This window comes from Lissotriton helveticus, chromosome 3_1 (genome assembly GCF_964261635.1).
Source record: "Lissotriton helveticus chromosome 3_1, aLisHel1.1, whole genome shotgun sequence".
NCBI lineage: Eukaryota > Metazoa > Chordata > Amphibia > Caudata > Salamandridae > Lissotriton > Lissotriton helveticus.
Window position 1 is genome coordinate 353417097 of NC_136061.1, and position 21391 is coordinate 353438487.

The 21391-nt window shown below is 46.4% G+C and overlaps 1 protein-coding gene across 8 annotated transcripts in view; it reads right to left on the reverse strand.

Moving 5' to 3' along the window:
* The window catches only part of SLC6A4 (solute carrier family 6 member 4), a 693801-nt gene that overhangs the window by 374559 nt on the left and 297851 nt on the right, over window positions 1-21391 (reverse strand). For 4 of the 8 annotated variants that reach the window (XM_078680029.1, XM_078680024.1, XM_078680028.1 and 1 more), the window contains one exon: window positions 6688-6781. The exons of 2 other annotated variants lie outside the window; for them this stretch is intronic. The gene's annotated coding sequence lies outside the window, so the exon portion shown is untranslated. The remainder of the gene's footprint in view (window positions 1-6687; window positions 6782-21391) is intronic. 2 more of the 8 variants (XM_078680025.1, XM_078680030.1) reach the window with 1 other exon arrangement.

Below are 21391 nucleotides of genomic sequence, written 5' to 3' on the forward strand. Positions count from 1 at the left end.
ACCGGGAGAGCGTATAATGATAGAGGCAGCGAGGGCTGGGGCTTGGACAGCAATCAAGTACGGGGGCAGAAAGGCACTGAATGGGAGAACACGGAAAACACCCAGGGCCCAGGAAGAAGGATGCAAGCACACGGGAGAGCAGGCAGATGGGGCTTGGACAGCAATCAAGTACGGGGTCGAGAAGGCACTGAATGGGAGAACACGGAAAACACCCAGGGCCAAAGAAGGAAGATGCAAGCACACAGGAGAGCAGGCAGAGACAAGCTCTTGGCATTGCTGTGGCGGGGGAACGGGAGCACATTCCTTTGAAGTCTGATGCGGGGAAGCGGCAGCCTTTGAAGTCTGATTGGGGGGGAAGCGGCAGCCTTTGAAGTCTGATGCGAGGCACAGACAAATGGTGTGTGACGTGGCTGGCGTTGTGCATGCGCATAGATCACATGAACTGTGTCTAATCCGCCGTTTTGGTAGACTGTTCTTTTACCCTTACTATGATCTCGCCGGAGCAATGCGCAAGCGCATTGGCTCAGGCGAGACCTAAAAAGGGCAGTAGATAAAGGACAACACCATTTCATTACAGACGTGAACTCCAGTCCGCCCGACTTGTAACAAGAACCCAAGAATAGAAGGTAGTCCTAAGGAATAGACACACTGAAAAATCAAACAAGAAGATGAATTAACCTAAAAGGGATAGACAGATTAAAACAGTCATTAGCAGGCAATGATTTCAACTGGCTAAGTAAGCGCATAGTATTTGCAGTCTTTCTTAGTGCAGTGCTATTTAATGGTACAAAATAGAGTAAATTAGATTTATTTAAACTACCCATGTCACACAAAATGTTTATTAACGAGGGAATCTGTGTCTTCCCTAACATTTTGATTAAGCGATGAAACATTTGTGAACTCTGACCCCGCAACATGCCTCCTGCTAACTAGATCATCACGTATAACTGAGCAACAGTTTCTTGTATGGTGGACCCAGTGGATGATTTTATTCACGAGGGAATCTACATCTTCCCTAACATTTTTTTAAAGCTTTGGAACATTTGTAAGATACACTAAATGCTTCTTTGCTTTGCGTGGCGGTGGTGTATGTGCTTTCGAACGCAAACTAGTGTGCGGGAGAAGGGCTGTATCACTGCCTATAGATCTTTTACTTGCTGGATTACTTGCTGAATTATAGGCTTTCACTGGGTGGGGGAACTCTAAATAGAGTGTTCTTTGGTTAAAAATATAAACCTGGGCACCACAGCAACCCTTTTCTCATACCAATTTACAGCAAACTGTGGGCTGCGTTCTCTCGTCTTTCCAAAACACACATATGCTGAATTGTAAGTGTGCATTTAGAACATACAGTTTATGGGGTCAGGAGAGACATTACTTCCAATAAGAGCTTCTCCTAGCAGGTTTCTGTCAATATGTTTTTAAGGCAGCCTGAAAATCCATAAAGGCCAGATAGAGACTACCTTACGCAAACAGAATGTGTTGTACTGGTCGAGGATAACCATCCCTCTTCTGAAACCTCTTGTATATTGACAAGATCCTACTGGTTTCCAAAGCCTCCTTCAGCTCTTTATCTTGTAATTTTCCATTTAATTTGTCAATCCTATCTAGGATAGAAACTGGGTGGCTATTTTTAAAGGATATCCTTTCCCTTTTTATGATAAACAGGTAAAATAGCCAACCTAGTCCAAAAAGGGACATGAACAGTGTAATTCATTTTGTTCATCTTCAGAGGGAATACAAGCTTGGAACTCGAACTTGTAACCTGTGAATATCAAGCATACAGACATATTTTAATCAGTGTCAAAGGTGCAATTATACAGCTTGACAATTCATTTATTACCAGATTATAATTTATTGTTCGATGCCTTTCTGAATACCTGCATATAGTTTTACATAGTTTGAGTAACCCATGTGTGGAAAAAAAGAATGGAGAGATGCAAAGAGGAGGAAAACAATTGCCCACACATCATGACATTGTGAGTTTTGGTCCAGTGGTTAAATACGATTTTGGTCAAACATACATCTGAATAAACCTGTTCTGACTAATCCTTTTTGTCTAAACTGTTACATCATTTTTTTTAACTTGAATGAGGTTCAGAGTTTTGCTCTTAGGCAGGGTCAGTACCTGCAATATAGGGAATCTGGAATTAGTCATGGTCACCTGTCCACGATATCCCGACATCCCCCAACTGACACATACCTTAGATATTCTGCTTACATGCAGTTCCGGCCGTAGCATGATATCGCTCCTATACAAGCCATGAAGCAGAACTCAACTGCCCCGTCACCAACATCAAGGGCTGCCTGGGAGAGGGATCTCAATACACAACTAGGATAGAGGGCTTGGGCGACTATTAATGATCTCACACATACAGTCTCCTGTAATGCCAGGTTCAAACTGAATCACTACAACTTCTTACATCACACCAGTGAAGTTGAGAAACATCTCCCACAAGGACAGTAAATGTCCCAAGTGCGGTGCTGAAAACGCGGGCTTTATCCTCCTGGCGTGGGAGTGCCCTGAGGTGAAGCAGTTCTGAATATGGGTGGCTGGAAAGATACGCACAGTCACAGGTCTCCCGCTAAGGGAGGAACCGTCGCAGTGCCTATTGGCCTATATACCGAGACCCAAAACATTTAAACTGCTCTATACATTACTTCAGTTGATGTTTGTCCTGGCCAGACATAGGGTGGCCGTAACGTGGATGGGAATAGAAGCCCGGAAATAGCAACGTGGCTCAGAGATACCAGGGAATGGGCGTTAGCCGAGGAAACGCACATATAATTAACACGTAAGGGTGAAGGGCTACAGACAGACCTCATGGATTGGAGAGAACTCTGCAGTATTGGGCTATCAGCAGGAGAGGAAGGGATCGACCAAAGTGCATCTGAGAGCAGCGAGAGTGACACAGGCGGAGAGGAAAGCCACAGGAGGGAGGGTGTGGGAGAATAGATGACGTGAGTGCCGGCCCCTCATGGCAAACTGCCAAAAAACGGTTGTGCTGCATGCTATTGAAATTTCCAAAAGACTGCATATTGATACTAGAGTAGCATCCCCACAATTGAGAGACTTCCATGACATTGTATGCTGTAATGTTGGTGTTTCAATGTTATGTAAAAATGAAAAATAAATGAGTTGACAAATCCAACCTGTGACTAGCCCTTTCTGGAGAAAAAATACTTTTTCCAACTTTTCTTTTGGGCATTCTGCTACTTGTTCCTATTTTTTCTTATTTTTCTGCCGTCTCACCAACCACTTGTCAGCTCTCTTCTCTTTTTTTAAATTTTTTATTACAAATGGGGGTGGGGTCGCACACTACTCACACACCAGCGGGATCGCCCCTAAGGATTGTGGTAAATGTAGTTCGTGTTCCGCGATGCATCTTCTTTCGATTCTCTGCTATCTTCGCTATCTTCGCCATCCCTGGACACGTGTTTCGGGGTATTTACCCCTCATCAGCAGGGATTAGGCCGTGTTCTGGGGTTGCCGGTGGCTGCCAAATATTGCCAGGTTTAGTCCCAATCAGGCGCGCAGGTGCGGGGTCCCAGGCTCGTCAGCCAACTGCTCGAGGGAGCTTTAATTTTTAATTTTTTTTAATTTTTTTTTATTGGGAGCTCGGACTCTGACAGCAGCCTAACACTCCTTCCTACTGTGACACCACAAACCGCAGATGGAATACTGGGATAGCAGTTCGATTATGATGTTGGCATCGCTAGAAACTGTTGTCAACGAAAGCGCTGCCGGTGCGCTATCCCCTAAAACTCGCATATCCTTTTGCTTTGATTCTCTATAAGATACTATGACAAATGTAATATTCTACATGATACGCTTGGGCACTAGGGAGCTCCAGGATATGTGCTTCTTTACATGATGTAGCTGCCAGTCCCCACTTTGCAATTGCTACAGTTTATTATGTGTTACTTTAATGTTCATCTTGTTTGGTCTGGCCTATCTTAGGTTGTAGGCGTGACCTGGTATTATGTTTAGGTTGGGGGTTACATGGCTCTGGCACATTAATAACGGTATATCTCACAAGATTGCATGGTCCACTGCATAGTAGAAGACTCACGTGATTGAATGGTACAGCATATACTAGATAAATATACATTTGTCACATGGAACGTCCGAAGGTAGGCTCCGTACATAAACGGCATAGAGCACATGCATTTTTGCTACGCCGAAGGACGTGGGTGGTCTTCCTCCAAGAATTGCACCTAATGGAGGCAAAAGCCGCAAAAATGAGAAAGAAATGGATAGGTCAAGTCATATCCACAAATTACTCTGCTTTTGCTAGAGGGTGACGATCTGGATAAGAGGGGGGTACCATTTGTTGTGCTGGACAAATGAGGAGATATGCAGGGCAGGTACATATTTCTGCGCTGTACACTAGATTGAATACCGGTTATCCTTGGGAACATTTATGCTCCAAATTATGATCAACACAAATATTTTATGGGTCTGAACTCAATACTGACAGGGTGCGAAGAAATCCATGGCACATAGGGGGTGACTGTAATGCGGTTATGGACGTCTCCCTAGATCACTCACATATACCCCTGAGAGAAACAACGGCTAGCAAGCAGGCGGTAGCCCTCTGCGATTGGGTGAATGGTTCGTCCCTGTGTGATACGTGGCGATTTAAAAAACCTCTATACAAGGAATATTCCTTTTGCTCCCCACTACACCAATTGATAGATAGATAGATTTATGTGCTCTACCTCCATAGCGGATCAAATTACAGAAACCACAACCTTAGCAAAGACCTTCTCTGATCATAACCCCCTAGAGACAGTTTTTAGTTGGGGTAGAGTACCTACCCCAGTTCCCACTTGGGGGTTATACAAACACATCATTCGGACGTGGACAAGTCAGGTACCCTCTTAGCAAAGCTGATCAGAAATGATCCTCCCATTACTGTCTTCAGTAATGAGGGGTCAAAAATAAACATGACATCCGGAGACGTCAGTGAAGTGGCCCATTGTATCCAACGAGGATGCAGAGCTTTTGAATTAGGTACACTGCCTTTCGTCACTGCCTGAAGGGCAGGATACGATGTAACAACCAACATGCGTTTCCCCTGCGACATCGCTCTCTCCTTTTGAATCGCCATATGGACTGCAGCCAAAACTTTTTCGAAAGTAGAAAATCGCATTTCTGCCAAAGTGTACAAGTGTGACTTGTAAGCAATAGGAACCGTGTCTCCTTCATTAAACGTCACTGCGCCTGGCACAATTCTTATTACCAGGTTTGTGTGGTTGTCACGTGTCAGTAAGTATTTAGATTCAAGAAGATCAGAATGCCGAGATTGCAGTATAGCTGAATGTTCTGGCAGCCAGCATGATTTGGTAAAAGTAGGTTGTATCAAGGCATATAGCGGCTTGATATGCTGGGCATAATCGGAACTGTAGGTACGCCCAAAATTTTAAAAAACCAGCAAAGATTGTAGTTTTTTCAGAGTTGTAGTAGCGCGCAATTGTGCACACTTTTCCAGGAAGTGAGGTGCTAAACCTCGACTTTCGTTGTTGGGCTCCTAGCCCAGGAACAACACTGTATACTCTTCAATGTGTGATTTTGCAAAGTTAAATTTGTACCCGAAGTCCGCAAACATAACAATGATGCGGTCAACGCGACACAGATGCGGCCATAATTCGTCGTCTGTGAGATAAATATCAACAACATACGAGTACTCATCAGGGTCGATACTCTCTAACAGAGAGACAACACGTGCGGCAATGACGCCTGGGCTGTTTTTGTAACCCATGGCCAATCTTTTGAACTGTCTTTGTTTGCCGCCAGAAGTGAAGGCTGTACATTGACTACTAAGAGAGGACAGGTTATGGCTAAAAAAGCCATTGGATATGTCAAGTGTGGTCTTAAACCTTTTTCTCACAAGACTATCACCGGGGCAGAACTGTGAGTATTCTGTACCGCGCAGGTCCGACAATGAGAGTTTAAATGCCAGTAATCCAATACTGGGCAGTACGACCCATCAGGTTTGGTTACAGTGAAAAGAGGATTATTCATGGGTAGCACACAGGTCTCAATTACACCTTGATATTCCAATTGTTCAAGGATTTATGCAACGGGAGCTTTCACTTCACTCCACATGGGATTTTGGGGTTGAGGCTGTGGCATAGTCCGCAAAAGACTGTCCTGTCTGGGCAAAAGTTTGTCCCATCCACATTGAGTACGGTACAAAGCCGGTGCAAGCACCTGAGCCCACTCTTCTGCAAAATGTTGCGCATGGTCCTTTGGCACAGTGTGTGCAAAACTAGGGAGGATTACCTCCTCCCCTCTAGGAGCGGCCAAAACGAAGGGTGGGGGCCAGTCCACCTCCACTAACAAAATGTCTTATGTAGAGGTCAGATTTTCCCCAAAAATCCCTTTTATTTTACGTTATATGTCACCTTCAATTAAAAGGACTATTTCATATAGTCTGTCAGGGGGAGTCACTCTAGTGTCAGCTGTCTCAACGGTGATGAACGTTTCAGTTGCTGACGCCTTCAGAAACGGACGCAGTGCTTGCCGCACTACTGTAACCTCCGCTCCGCTGTCGAGCAGCGTTAGGGCCATGTCTGGTTCCGAAGCTGTGTTCTCACTATCCGTGGCATAACGTGTGGTTAAAGCAGCAACTTTCTTTTTCTGAAACTGAGGGCGTTGATGTTGAAAGTCGTCCTGCTTACCTTTACCTTCGGTCTGGCTGGGCTGCTCACGTCCTTTTGGGGTACCCTGGCCTCTGCTGCGTTCTCCTCCACCGGTTTGTGAGACGAATGTTTCCTGTAAAGAACGAGGAGAACGTTGATCAGGAACCTGAAATCTATCAGGAGACTTAATCCTCGCATGGTAGCGCAAATCATATGTGTGCTCAGTAGACACAGGTATTAGTGATGCAGGACGCGACCCTTGTTTCTTTTGCTGCTTCCCCTGTTTTTTAGTTATCTAATTTTGTTTAGGAAAAACTGGACAGTCATCTTTATTAGACTTAGCTGTCTAAGTTTGCGGTTAAGCTGCTGTTTTAGCAAAAGGCTTAATACCCAAACTATTGCTGTCAATGGTCTTATAAGCCTCCGCAATAATTTTCGGCAACTGACGGGGTTTATCGGCTTTGGGGACATTGCGCAAAGCATTAGACACCGGAAAGTTTACCGCATCTCCAATAACGTTAGCAAAGATGAGATCGGAAACTACGTCAAACACTCTGACAAGCCGCATTCCGAATTCAACAGCCGCCTCTGGGCCTTGTTGATCCTGATCACGGAGGGCAGGACAGTCAGAGACGGTGTGCTGAAGCACTTTGCATAGACTGCCAATATCAACCCGGACGATACTTCCGCCGTTCCAAGTACCCAATAGTAACTGTAATATTATGGTTTTGTATATAGTAACCCCTGCAGGTTACGGAGTGTGATCAGAAATTGCACACAAAGTAATTTAATTGGATGGAGCTGATCAATGAATCATGCACTAAACAGCCAGGGCCAGATGCGGGGGAGGTGGGCATTAGAGGGGTGGAGGGTGGTGTTAATGGGTGTTGATTTATTATAAATATTCTTATAAGTGACCTGTTCATTATAGTGTGGGAATAAACTGCACAGAAATAGTCATTAAATGTAACATCTCCAGAAACTCACGATGATGACAATGTAACCTATTGGATACAGGCCATATATGTCACAGAATTACAACATGCTTCTTGTTTGGTAATGAAAAAAAAACCAATAGAGTTTGTTTAAAAAAAACAACAACTTGCAATTACCTAAGACAAGCACATTAGAATTCCTTAGCAATAGTTCTAGTATTAATTTACATTACCATATTCAGTATCCAAGGATCTCCTGAGGACATAGAAATAACTTGGGGTTAAAGGAATTTGTACATACAAAGTGTGTGGTGCGCTAAAATGCAAACTTTGCAAAAACACAGTTGCAACGTATCAAAGAGAAATTGCAGTTGGGTTTGTGACTTACTATGTCCATATTGCGAGTCCCTGCTAGTCATAAGGAAAAGGGGGCAGGATAGGTGGAATTCCTGGAGTTCCTTGCAAATTTCAGGAATAAGTCTCATAGGTTTGTGACGGCAGTTGACAATGTCAGAGAAATTGTTCTCCCACAGTGTGAAAATCAGGAGCTGACATCAGGAGAAGCAGAAAGAGAAGGGGCACGCTGCATACTCTGCACGATTTCCTTATGCATATTGCCACGTGTTTAGGTCTCGCCCGAGCCAGGGCATGCGCTGCAAGACATTTAGTTAGGGCGTTTAAATTCCAAACACACACTTGTGCGTGTGCTTTATTTCATCACTTGCTATTGGGCTTTGTCACTTGTTCAAGGAGCTCTGTCAAGCAACTTGCGGTGGTCTTTAGAATAAGAATTGCCATAGCATCTGTAGCATTAGCATAATGTGAAATAGAACCAGGGATTTTTAGTTATAGTTCTACCGTAGAATTTTATTGTATTTGGAACACTGTTCACAGTCCCTGCTAGGTAAAACATTTGCCTGCTCCCAATGGCTCCGGGTGAAGGGTGTGGGTGTTGGCCTTGCACGGTACCCTCATGCACAGCTGGACACCTCCTCTGTCTGTGTTGAGTGATTCTGGAGAAAGGGCTCTGCCTTTAATTATGTGGGATCCCCACTTCCCCTGCCTTCAGAAACAACAGGGCACACTTTTCAGCTTTTCACATTTGTCTCAAGGTGTAGGGCACGACTTTGCTACCTCTTGTAGCCACACATCTGCATGTACTCTATATTTCTTAATTACTTTCCCATGTGCAGAACTTCAGCAAATGTTTTCAGTACTTAATATGTAAAAATATTTTTTGTTGAAAACCTTTTTTATTAGTTAGGTCAGAGCTTACAGTAGAAATGGAAGATTGCAAGCTTTACAATCATATCCAGTCTGTAATTTCCCAGTGTACTTTAACTTTCGTTCTTCCCCAAACATCGTCTCCACCTCATACACACATGGAATGGCCTCCAACGCGAGGATATCAGTCTGCTTTTATTCAACTCATTTTCACCAAGTTCACAGATTTATACTAGTTGCATCAGTAAGTCAAGTCTAGATCTGTTAGCCTTTGACGACTAGTAGATAGATATTCTAGGCATAACTGATGGGCACTCAATAGTTGCCATAGCTGTTTAAAATGTTTATATTGTGCATTCGAGTCATAATTTATCTTCTCCAGTGTCCGTGTGTTCCATAGTATGTTACACCTCAGATATTTCCTTATCCGCTATTTAGCAGCCGTTAACATTTGGTATACCTTTGCCCATATTAATCTCACATTCTTATCCCAAACACCCACTATGATTACATCAGGCACATTCTACAATGGAAAAGTTATAATCTGTTTAATTTTACTCATGATTTCCTCATGATTTTGCACATGACCATCATATGTGAAGTGTGGAACCGTCTGCAGTGCCACACACACACACACACACACACACACACACACACACACACACAGCAGTCTCCCTTTGTATTGGAGTATTTTTCTTTAAATCAGTGTGGGATGAAGTACCAATTATAGATTGGTTTGCACCCTACTTTGCTATGTAAGACATTTGTATGATTTCTTTTTATTAGGTATTAGGTATTCCCACAGTGTTTCCCATACCTTGTCTTCTATTCACGCCTTCTGGTATTTCCATTGCCATTCTATTCTCCTAACTTTTAATAGTTTATATATTTTGGAAAGCACATGCCTGGATTTTAAGCAAGTTGTTATATATTCCTCAAAATCTGTAACCAATTAATCAACCATGGGCTTGTATAGCGCTGCTACTCACCCGTGAGGGTCTCAAGACGGTGGTGACTGTAAGAGTCCTGTTAACTGCTGGCTTCATGAACGGATGCAACGCCCAGTGTTTCACTTGTGCATAGGGTAGTCTATCATGTCTTTTGAGTTTACATTCTGTTCTTGCTATTGAAATTATATAATGTTATCTTTTTTAAGTAGGTTCCCTAATTATTCTGCATTTATTTTCTTCTCATATGCATAACGCCTGCTTCTGTAAAGCAGGCATGTGGGCTGTTTTTAAGTGAATAGGAGGGTATGGAGATGGGTGTGTGGTCAACTCTAGTCACATGTCCGTGGCGTGCACATTAATGTGACAACTATACTACTCAGTCACGCATTTGGTGGTCTTGATTGTTTCACCAACCAAATCACATCTTAAAGTGAATGCCCCTTCACCATCCTAGCCATAAACACTCATATCTTGTGTGTTTCCTGCACTGCACATGAATTTTGAAGTCTTAAATGTGCCACCTGATAGTACCTCCATATTCCTAGGACTAAGAACGTATGTGAAGAGTGTTGCATTTTTCCCACCCCACGTGAAAAGTTAAAAAAAAAAAATCTGGCTGGAGATAATCTCATCCCTAGTGATTGGGGTTGGCATGGCTTGAAAGAGTGTACAAGTCTTCTCAGAACATTAATGTTATTTGTCAGTATTTATCCTAACTAGTAGAGTCCTCTATTTAGGTCTGTTTGAATTTCCTGTTTCAGAGGTGACCACTTGGCATCGAGCACCTCTGTTAGTGTGTCGGTTATGTTTAAACCCAAGTAGCCTAGATCAGCATGCCCATCTGTTGTGTAAAGCAGCCTGTAATTTAGTTACTTTCTATTGGGAGAGTGTAATGATTAATATTTCAGATTTTCCCTTATTAATTTAAAACACTGCTATTTTTACAAAGTGTTCAGATTGGTGGGTCAGTGCTATTACAGATTTCCATGCTTCTGTCTGGGTGAAGAGTATGTTGTCTAAAAAGCGACAAAGTTTATGTTGTTCTCCTGCAAAATCAATCTGTGTTATCTCTCGATCTTGTCTAAGAGATGTTGCCAATAACTTTATTGATAGAGCAAATAAAAGTGCCGAAATGGGGCACCTTGTTCCTCTTTGTAACTGAATGACTCTTGATCTAACCCCATTTATCACTATCCTTGCCTCTGGTTGTTTAGAGATTTAGGTCTTCCATTAAGTTTTTCAGTCTTTTACTAGCTGCTTTGCTTAAGTTCTCATGCAGGGGAGGATGAGATAGATCCCAGTTTCAAACTAGATTAAGATCGTCTTCCACCAATATTTATCCTTTCAGGACCATTTCCTTTAGTGGTTTGAATAGAAAGAAGTCTTAATTTCCTTTTGGGGCATATAATATTGTTATAGTCATCCCTTTGAAATCTAGTTGGAGGAGGATGTATCTCCCTGACTTCTCTTTTTTAGTGAAGGTTATCTTTTCAGCCACCCCTTGTTTAATCAATGTTGCTACTGCCTTGGCAGTTGCTGATGAATGAGAATGTGATAAGCCCCATGTTTCACATTAGAGTGGGGTTTCTCACCTAGGGGATCCTCATCAATAGTCATAAGCACTGGATAGTCCCGCCCCCGTACGGGATCCTGGAGCACTTTAACAAATGTTGTATATATACATATAAATGTAATACATTTTGTACTTAGTATCTTACATGTATATGTACATCTCCAGCCTAAAGAGAGGTTAAAATTGCCAGATTACTTTGAGTTTTCATTTGAAAAAGAATCCAATCTCATAGGAATATGTCGTTAATAATAAGTGACTATAGAAAATCTTTCACAAACATTTATTAGAAGGAAAAGGAATATGAGATATTGTTAGCCCGTAGGTGGTCATTGAAAGAATAGTAGAAAAAATGCCTTTAAAACCCTCACAGTACCTCCTGTATCCTATCATGACTCACAGTTAACAGTTACATCAGTTCTTTTTTGCGGCTCCTAGAATTAGGATCCTGGAGAACTGAGCTCTGCCTTTTTGGCAATCTAGCCAGGAAAATCTTTCAATTTTAACATTGTATGAGAAGTTGGCCTGGTATATGATGTCCACAGTTCTGTGGGCACCCTGTATTAGTCCAAACAATCCCTTATGGTGGTGGTTGTAAGTCAACCTTATAGACAAGCTATCCTAGGGGTAGCATGGACTAAGCAGCCTTAAAGGCTTAACTCCAAAGGACATGTGAAGCCAGCTGTTTTACCATATGCAATCCTGTAATACCAAATGAAAAGACACCACACCAGTTATATATTATCAAAATATATGTATTTATTCTTACAATAATCCCCACTACTCTTTATGAGCAATGAAGCACAAGCGTTTAAATAAAAGCACAGTTAAACATAGACAAGTTGCACGTTTCTGGATGAGGCCGGTGGCCACTCAAACCATATATCAAAAAAGTGGTATAACAATCACTAATCGATCTGGGGTAAGGCCTAGGGCCTTGTGAATCGCTGGGACTACACTGGACTAACAACAGTTAGGACGGGAGTAGCCCGCGGGATTCGGGTGCAGTGCGGGAAGCACGGCTTGCACCAATGCAAAGTCAATGGTGCTTAAAAGTTCCAATGTTATTGCAAAAGGAGTCTTCCGACTGGACTAGGACTACCAAACTTTAGACTTAGGCACTAGAGGTGTGTACCAGTGTGGGAACACCTGCGCTAGTAAGTTACCTCACCCACAGGACGCGGGTGCACAGGTGCCAACCTATGTCGAGTTTCATCACGCAGTTCGATGGTGCCTGAGGATGAAGATGCTGCAGGCGTCCAGAAGAGAAGTGTCCGGTGCGATCCAAGGGTGGATCGAAGTTGAAGGGTACCTGAAAGCAGAGGGGACAGAGTCTGGGTCACTAGCCAGTGACCAGGAAGGAACCAGGCAATGTTGGGCGCAGTCAGGTCGATGTCGGGTGCCTTGTCTACGCTGCCACGTGGACTCTGGGGCACCGAGGATGTCCTGGAGTGAATCACTAGCTGTCCCACGAAGGCTCTCGCTGTTGGCGGTGTCGGCTTCACGATCGGAGTCAACAAGCCTTGGCAAGGGCAACCCACGCAGGATTCAAAGAAGTCTTAACACTCGGACCAGCAAGGTCAGAGCGGGTGCTCCTTTTCAGGGGAGCGAGGGTCAATCTGGAGCAACCAGATCAGCTGTGTAAATTCAAGGTTTCGTCGGTACTGGGGCCACTAGCCAAGGGGCAAGCGACCGGACCAACGCGTCGAGCAGGGAAATGCAAAAGGGCCCCACGCAGCACTCGTCGAGTGTGGAGGGGTGAGCTTCGGTGCACAAGCTGCTCGGGGCTGGAGCTTCTCAGACTCCAATGCACAGCTTCGGGTTGGCCTCGGATGCTGCACGGTCAGCGCTTCGTTGTTTCTCCAAGATGGCCGCTCCCACACTTCAGGTCGCCTCCACGGGTCTCAGCTCTGCAGGGACTGTGGATCGGGCTGTTAGAAGGCAGGCACGCTGGGTCTTGTCGATCTCTGTCGCTCGAGTTCCGGCGGGAACTGCAAAAAAGCAAACGTCGAGGTGATGGATGGTGCCTGTTTGCACAGGGTGGTCACTCCTTGACCACCAGGGAGATTCTTCAGTCTTCCACGAGGAGTGGGATGTCGAAGGGTCCAGAGTTTCGTTTCATAAGTTTCAGTCAGGATAATCTGATGTGCATTGGCACTGCTCCCACCTATATTCCAAATCTGGGGGCTGGATTACCTGCTAGGTCCCTCCTATGAGTGGGACCCAGGAAGGGGGTGGTTACACCCCTTTCCCTTTGTCCAGTTTCGCGCCAGGACTGGGGCAGGATGGCCCCAGAACCGGTTTGACTGGAATCTGCCCAGGGACACCTTGTGCGCCCCAGGCAGTGTCTAGTTTCATTCAACCCTCCCTGCTACAATCCACTATCTCCTGTCTGGGGTGGTGTGACACCTCCCTGTGACAGGAAACTCTTTGTCCAGGCGTCCTCTGCCAAGTTTCGGTCAGCAGCAGGAGGTCAGACATGTGTCTGTGGCAGCAGCATCCATTTTGTGATGCTGGGGCTCTGGTTAGGATTAACCGCGTTTTCAGTAAAGTAACATGTCTTCTCCCTCTAGAAGGGTGGAATGCTACCCCCGTCGCCAGAACTGGCGAGGGGGTAGTATTCCAAAGTGTATGACACCAAACACGACATGTTTTGATAAAGCCAAACCAAAGTTAGCAATAACCGCGAGGATTATAATGCACTTAAGAGTATATGGTATGGCAGTATCACTAAAACAGCTATAAGGAAATGGTTCCGAAAGCTGCAGACAGGCTCAGCTCATGCTAGAGCACCAACTCACATAAAACCAAGCACTCTGCCTCCAGGATTGTTAAGGCCTGCCATAGGAGTGACTTATAGGTATATATGTGTCCAGATATAGGTTTAGACATAGGTATACTATATCTAAGCAAGGGGTGATTACACCACCTTGCCCCAGCTGAGTGATCAGCCAGTTGTGTCAATTTAAGAACCAGCCAGGGGTGGCAAAAGCTATGCTTCAGCCCCTGGTAGGCCTTGGATGCACCTATGCCCTGGGTACCTATAGTGCACTGTACAGGGTCTGATAAGGTGTCCAGTACCAATTTGGTTATGCACCTAGGGTGCATGGAGTCCATTTTAAGAGAGAGCAGATAGCCTGGGGCCCTGATCAGCAGGATCCCAGGCCAACTAAGTCGAAAACCAGCTAAACACAAGGCAAAAAATCTAGGGTAACCATAGTCAGGTATCCACCTTCCTACACATTGTTTCACATTTTCAGCACCTAGAGTACAGAGAACCTTTTTTCTGACAGAGAAGATTTTTATTTTCTGTCAAGTATGCCATCACTTTTTGTGAAGTACCCTTCCCGTGAGAAGAAAAAGTCTCAGATAGACCCTCACTCCCCCACTCCATGGTCTTGAAGAGAGAGAAATAGCTGATCATCAGGATGCCTTGGGGAAGTTTACCCTTATCCCAAAGAGCCCCCCACGTGCTCCAAGGACTCTCGCAGAGGTAGATCTCATCAAAAAGGGAGACGTTTTCGATCTTTGCCAAGAGGCATGGCTTTGATGATGGAGCAGTTACCATCTTGCTCGCTGTCAACCGGTATATCGTCGTATACACCAGCAAAGGTGGTATCGAGTCACCACTCGATATGGAAGCACCCTCAGCGTTTACCCTCGAGACTTTCATCCGCATCAAAATCATCGTCGATGGCTTCAGTACATCACCCTTCGATTTCGAAGAAGCAGGTTCAGCTTCCGAGCCAGCAGAGAAGATACTGTCTACATCGCACACACTAGAAAAGCCTCTGTCGTTGTTGAAAGAAAATAATTTGAGGTCCCACTCAGTGGAAAAACTACCGTTGACTTTGAGAGCTGAATCAAGACTTTGCTCTACATCTAGGGTCAGATCACAATCGCCTTTGCACATTTCTCCACGCTGGCTGCAAAGTCATCAGCGTAGACCTGTGCCCAATATGTCGGGTTCATAATATTCTCAGACATATTCTCCTTCAAGATTCACACCTGAGCTACACATTTTAGGTACACCATCTTCTAAAGAGTCACCATCTTTTCAATTATCTGTAGGCACACCATCTGTGCACCCAGCGACTCCGACAGAATCATTAAGTAGACTGCCTCTTCAACTTGCAGCACATAAGTGCCCTAGAAGATCCAGGAGTCCATTACGTCACCTCTCTAGATTGTTGGTATTATCATGAACCCAATTTATATCAAGATCTATAAGATCACACAGATCAAGACATAGAAGAAGGAGATTTCCATTTTGATTCATGACTTCTCGCTTCTAAGTCAGAGATCACTCTCCTACTCTGACAGACACCCCTCCTGCATGAGTTTCGCCTGTGGATGATCTCCTTACCTTCAATGATGTACTAAAAAGAACAGCAAAAAAGTTAAACATTGACATACCTATCACCACAACATCATCTTCTGTGATCTTTGAAACACTGCATCACAGAACAGTTACACAACCACTACTTCCTCTGGTTCCTAGTCTTTTGGAGCCTGCAATGTAATTATTTCAAACGCCTGAGAAGTCTGCTCCACCTCGACTTCTCAAAAAGAATAAACCTCCTGACTAGGACCCATTATTTCTCAGATCGGATCCTCCTCCTGATTCAGTCATTGTAGCAGCTGCTAGAAATTTTGACACTGTTGCTTCGTCCACTTCCATTCTACCAGATATGAAAAGCAAGTAAATAGATGCTATTGGCAAATGCAAAAAGATGTATAGAACATCAGCTTCAACTATGAAGGTGGCAAGTGCTTCTGCTTTGTTGGGGAGGTACGATAGGTCTTTGTGAGATTCACTAAACAGGTTTACTGAAAAACTACCAAAGGTGGACAGACCAGATTTTCAAGAGATCTCGAGTAAAGGTGGTACCTAACCAGATTATAAGCGTAGCAGCGGATACATCAGATCTGGCTGCGCATGGGCACTGTCACAGTATCTGTCTACACAGATCGTCTTGGCTTACACTAACTGTCCTTAAACCCGGTCAGTCTCGGTTGAGCCAGCAGCGGTTGGGGTCGGGGGGTACGTCGGTCGATGACTTTGTTGCGGTGGAGCTCTCGGGGTGTGGTATGCGGACGTGGACGTGGCACAGTGGATCGCGGCGGCGGTGGGTGAAGGCGCTTTCATGTCAAAGTGCGATGTTAAGTTAGCGTTCTGGCTGCTTCCGGGTCATCCGGAGGATCACCGGTTGGTGGGCATCCGGTTTGACGGGGGGCATTTTTAGGGACAAAGCATTGCCCATGGCATGTTTGATCTCGCGTGCGCTGTTTGGATTATTTAGTTCCTTGTTGCAGTGGGCTTTTTCCTGGCGGCAAGGCTCTGAGACGGTGACACACTATCTGGATGACTTCTTTCTGGTGGGACGGCCGGGTTCGACGGACTGCCAGCGGCAGCTGGTCAGTTTTACGGGCCTCGTGGGTTGCCTGGGGGTGCCCCTGGCGCCAGAGAAGACGTTCGGTCCCAGTACGGTGCTGTCCTTGCTTGGTATAGAGCTCGACTCCGGGCCATGGAAGCACGCCTGCCGGAGGACAAGAGGAGGGCAACGTCGTCGTTAGGGTCTGACGCTGTCCGACTTGACGGCTGAAGCATCATCAACTACGGTTGTCGGCGGGGATTAAGGGGGATTTGCTTGGGACAGGCTTTCTTGGGGCATTTCCATGGTGTGCCTATGAGAACATGGGAGGAGTTGCGGCGGTCGGGAGCAGTACAGCAGGAGATCGGTGGCTTCAGCAGGAGCAGGTGGTGCGGTTCAGAATTTGATGGACGGGGGCTTTCGGGGGTGACGATTCGCTGTCGGCGCGGGGATGGGGGGCGCGGCTGTTGGAAGGCTGGGCGGGTCGTTTGGTCGAGGAGGAGGTGACAGAGTGCATGCGGCACAGGTGTTGGGGGTCCTGCGGCACGCCCTATGGTGTATGGGTGAGGACTCGAAGGCGTTACGGAGGCATTTCTTCGGAGTGGGGCGGCAACGGAGGCTGCGCGTCAGGGTTGGGGAAGGCCTCGGGCGCTGGAGGTCGGACTGTTAGCGGGCGTCTGTCAGGCTGCGGGGGGTGGGAGGTGAAACAATGACATGAAGGACATTTCTCGCCTCTCACATGTGTGTCTTTTCAGGTGCAGGGGCGGGGCCAACTGCGGCAGCAAAGGAGATTTATATTAGTGGACACTCATTTATAAAGGGAGCAGAAAGGGGGACTGGGTCAAGCACCGGAATCAGAAGTTGGAATTGGACGACAGGTTATTTCATTGTCAGTGGCAAGGAAAGGGGGCATGCGCTGCCATGCGTTATTGCCGGCTTTGTGTGAAGTGGTAAAGGGGTGAGTGTGCCAGACGTGGCCTTGGTACTGTGCACAGGTTTAGCGTTGGTTAAACAAGTGAAGAGGGACCTGTTTGAGATACGGCGCAGGTAGGCGGGGTGTCATGTCATTTGGCCAGAGTTTCGTTACCAGGCTGGTTTGGAGGGGGGCTGAGAGGCCAGCGGCCATAGATAGGACCCGGATGAAATTTACAAGGAAATGAAGGCTTTTTGGGGAGAAAGAAGGTTTTGAAACGGTGGAGCACCCGCAGCTTAGGTACGGGGCAGTGGATTTTTTCAGGGAGGATGGGGTACACCTGTCAGTACGGAAAGGAGCTGTATGTGGTACACTTGAAGGAGGCTCTGGATCAGGCCATTGGTGTGCGCAGATACCCGAAAGTGCAGGAGTCCTGGGGGGGTGGGGTCAAAAGCCGTTAGCACGTCTTTCGAGTGGCGGTTCTTCCTAATGTATGCGGGAAGTGTAGGAGATCTGTTTTTGGATTATCGGGGGGTCGGTCAAGCACAATAAAATATTTAGCCAGGCGGAGAGGCAAATTGACGTTTTTGCTATTTGTTTCCTGTTTGTGGATTGGGGGAACCAGTTTAGGGGAGGGGGTGGGGGGTTTGTCAGGAAATTACATATTTAGTGAGGTCTAGTTTTGTACGGCGCAGGCCAAGGATTTTCATTGTGTAAGGTGCACCTGCTTCCAATAAAGCGGCCTTTATCACACCTATTTTTGAGTCTCTGGTCGGTGCTGTTTGCCTTCCCCCCCCCCTCTCCCTCGTTGGGCCCCAATAGGGCTTTGGGGGGGTGGCCAACCAGCGGGAGGTCTGCCACCCCCTGGGGGTTTTGGGGCCGGGGGAAGGAGGGGTAGAGTCCAGCACCGTATGTGGGCTGGTTTTGGGCTAGTTGGTAGCCTTGGGCTGGGGTGAGCTAATTTTGGGATGCATTTGGGCTGGTTTCCTTTAAAACCGTCCATTTTGTGTCATAGGCCACCATTTCGGTGGCTTGTGACACAGCAGCCGGGCGGGGGTGTGCCGGATGTAATTATTTTCCCTCCCTCCATCCCTGGGTTTTCTTTCAGTTGATAGGGGGGGTTCAAGTTTTGAGGCCTGGGGGACAGAGGGTGGGGTGATTGCCTTTTTTTCGTGGGTGTAGTAGGGTTTTTTGTGGTGTGCGGTGGTGTTTTTTGGAAGGAGTTTTCTTGGGGGCCGGTGCATCTGGGTTTGTTCGATGGTTGTGGGGTTTGTCGTGTCGCTGGAGCAGGTGTTGGTGTGATTTTCTGCCTTTGGGGGCGGTTCTTCCTAATGTATGATGGAAGTGTAGGAGATCTGTTTTTGGATTATCGGGGGGTAAGTCAAGCACAATAAAGTATTTAGCCAGTTGAAGAGGCAAATTGACGTTTTTGCTAATTATTTCCTGTTTGTGGATTGGGGGAACCAGTTTAGGGGAGGGGGTGGGGGGTTTGTCAGGAAATTACATATTTAGTGAGGTCTAGTTTTGTACGGCGCAGGCCAAGGGTTTTCATTGTGTAAGCTGCTCCTGCTTCCAATAAAGCGGCCTTTATCCCTCCTATTTTTGAGTCTTTGGGGGGAGGCTGTTTGCCTCCAACCCAACCCCCGTTGGGCTCCAAATTGATACATGTGCACCTCGATAAACTACTGGCTGCCATCGCGGACATGAAAGCCACTCTACAGCAAGGTATTGGGGCAGTGTCTGTCAGGCTGGGCCTCCTGTAGGGGGAGCACCATAAACTAGTGGATATAATTAAAGAGGTAGAACAGGCAGTAGAGGTTCTTCAGTCTGAACAAGCGGCCCGTCCCGCAAACTTGACAATTTGACTGCCAGGGTACCGATCCTCGAAAGGCAGACAGAGGACACTGAAGGACAAAACCAATCCAATAATATTAGAGTGGTGGGGGTCCCCGAGGGCTTCGACATGGTGGCCTTCCTTGAGGACTGGTTTCGGAACACAGTTGCTCCCTGCCTGCTCATACAGTTATTTACCTTAGAGAGCGCACACAAAGTGCTGGCATGTCCGCTGGCGCCGGGGCAACCTCCTCGCCCCGTGGTGGCACGTCTCCTGCACTATACGGACAGGGATATCCTAAACCACACACAATGCTCGCACCAATGCCCGTATGTGATTGATTGGCAACAGTAAGGTGTCAATCTTCCCCGACTTTACGGCAAAGGTACAGGCCAAGAGGGAATCCTTCCTGGAGACTAAGAAAGCATTGCGAGAAAAAGGCATCTAATATGCCATACTATTTTCGGCCAATCTCCGAATTACTCTTGATGGGGCGACAAATTTCTATGACTCACCGGATGAGTTATGGACTTAGCATGAGACCTATAGATCAGGCGCGCCACCCCCGCTGCCTCGTGGTGGCCCAGCAGCCACTAACCAACCAAAACGGAAAAGAGTGCGGTCCTCTGCCAGGAGAGTTCCATTATGAAAGGCAACATCATCTCAGACAGCACAGGAAAGACTGGCGGCGTTGCAGGCAGTTGTGAAGGTTATGGCGAACCAGGTGATGGAGGAGGGCTCCAGGGGGTCCTCCGACCACAAAACTAGAAACTAGGACACAGGGTGAGCAAAGTGGTGCTCCCAGTGGTGATCCAGAGGTCAGCAGACTATTTGATTTAGTAGCTGGTTTGGTGACATCTGTCCTCCCTGTAGATGGGAGAAACAAGACCCTTTTCCCTGCGTTTGTGGTTATGAGTAGGACGGCACTGTGGCAGAGGAGACAAGCAGGAGCCGTGCAAGATAGGGATGAGACATTCTCCTGAACAGGGGCCACTGGCCAGACTCTGCCCATCATGGGGGGGATTTTTGATTTTTCTTTTTGGTTACTGGGCTGGAGACGTGCGACTTTGATGTTTGGTTCCTTAGCCTACCTTCAACCAGTTAGCCCCTGCTAGGAAACTGGGGGAGGCCATCTTCTCTTGATGGTTTTGTTTTTCAAGTTTGGGTGGTCAGCTGTTCCGATCCTGCCCTGGGGATGGGGAGTTATTTATCTGGGGTCTTCGGTGGTCTTCTGGTGGCTATTGCTGCTCTGGGTTTAGGTTAGCTCACAATAATGCCAAGCATGACACAGTTGCGCCATGAGGTGAAAATGTTATTCTGGAATGTGAGAGGAATGGGGTCGGCAGCCAAGTGCTACAAAATGCACAGCTACATTACTCATAGGGGGCATACATAGTGATGCTATTGGAGACCCACCTCACATCCGAATAAGGGGCCCGATTGCAAGGTAGATGGCAGGGTCAGCTGTATACCACCTCTTATTCTGCGTTCTCGAAAGAAACGCTAGTGTGGATCAAAGCTGGCACACTCTTTGAAGTGGACCACTCCCTGGTGGGCCCCGAGGGCCACTATGTACTGGTACAGGGCCGATTACTAAGCAGAGTGATTACATTGGGGAGTGTTTATTCCCTGAACCAAGACTAGATACAATACCTTAGGCACAAGTCCACACCCTCGATTCAACTGACCTACTTATAGGGGGAGACTTCAACTGTGTGGTGACATTGAACTAGACAGGTCAACATCCCCCCGCTGCATGGTACACTGGTCTCTAAGGTGACTAATGGGTTCCGGGACTACTCTTACTACTCTCACCTTCATAGCCTTCACACCAGATTAGATATGTATGTCTGTGCTGCCCGCCTGGGACCTGCTATAACACACACTGAATATTTGGGGTGCACCTTATCTGATCACAACCCACTGTTGCTGTGACTTCGCC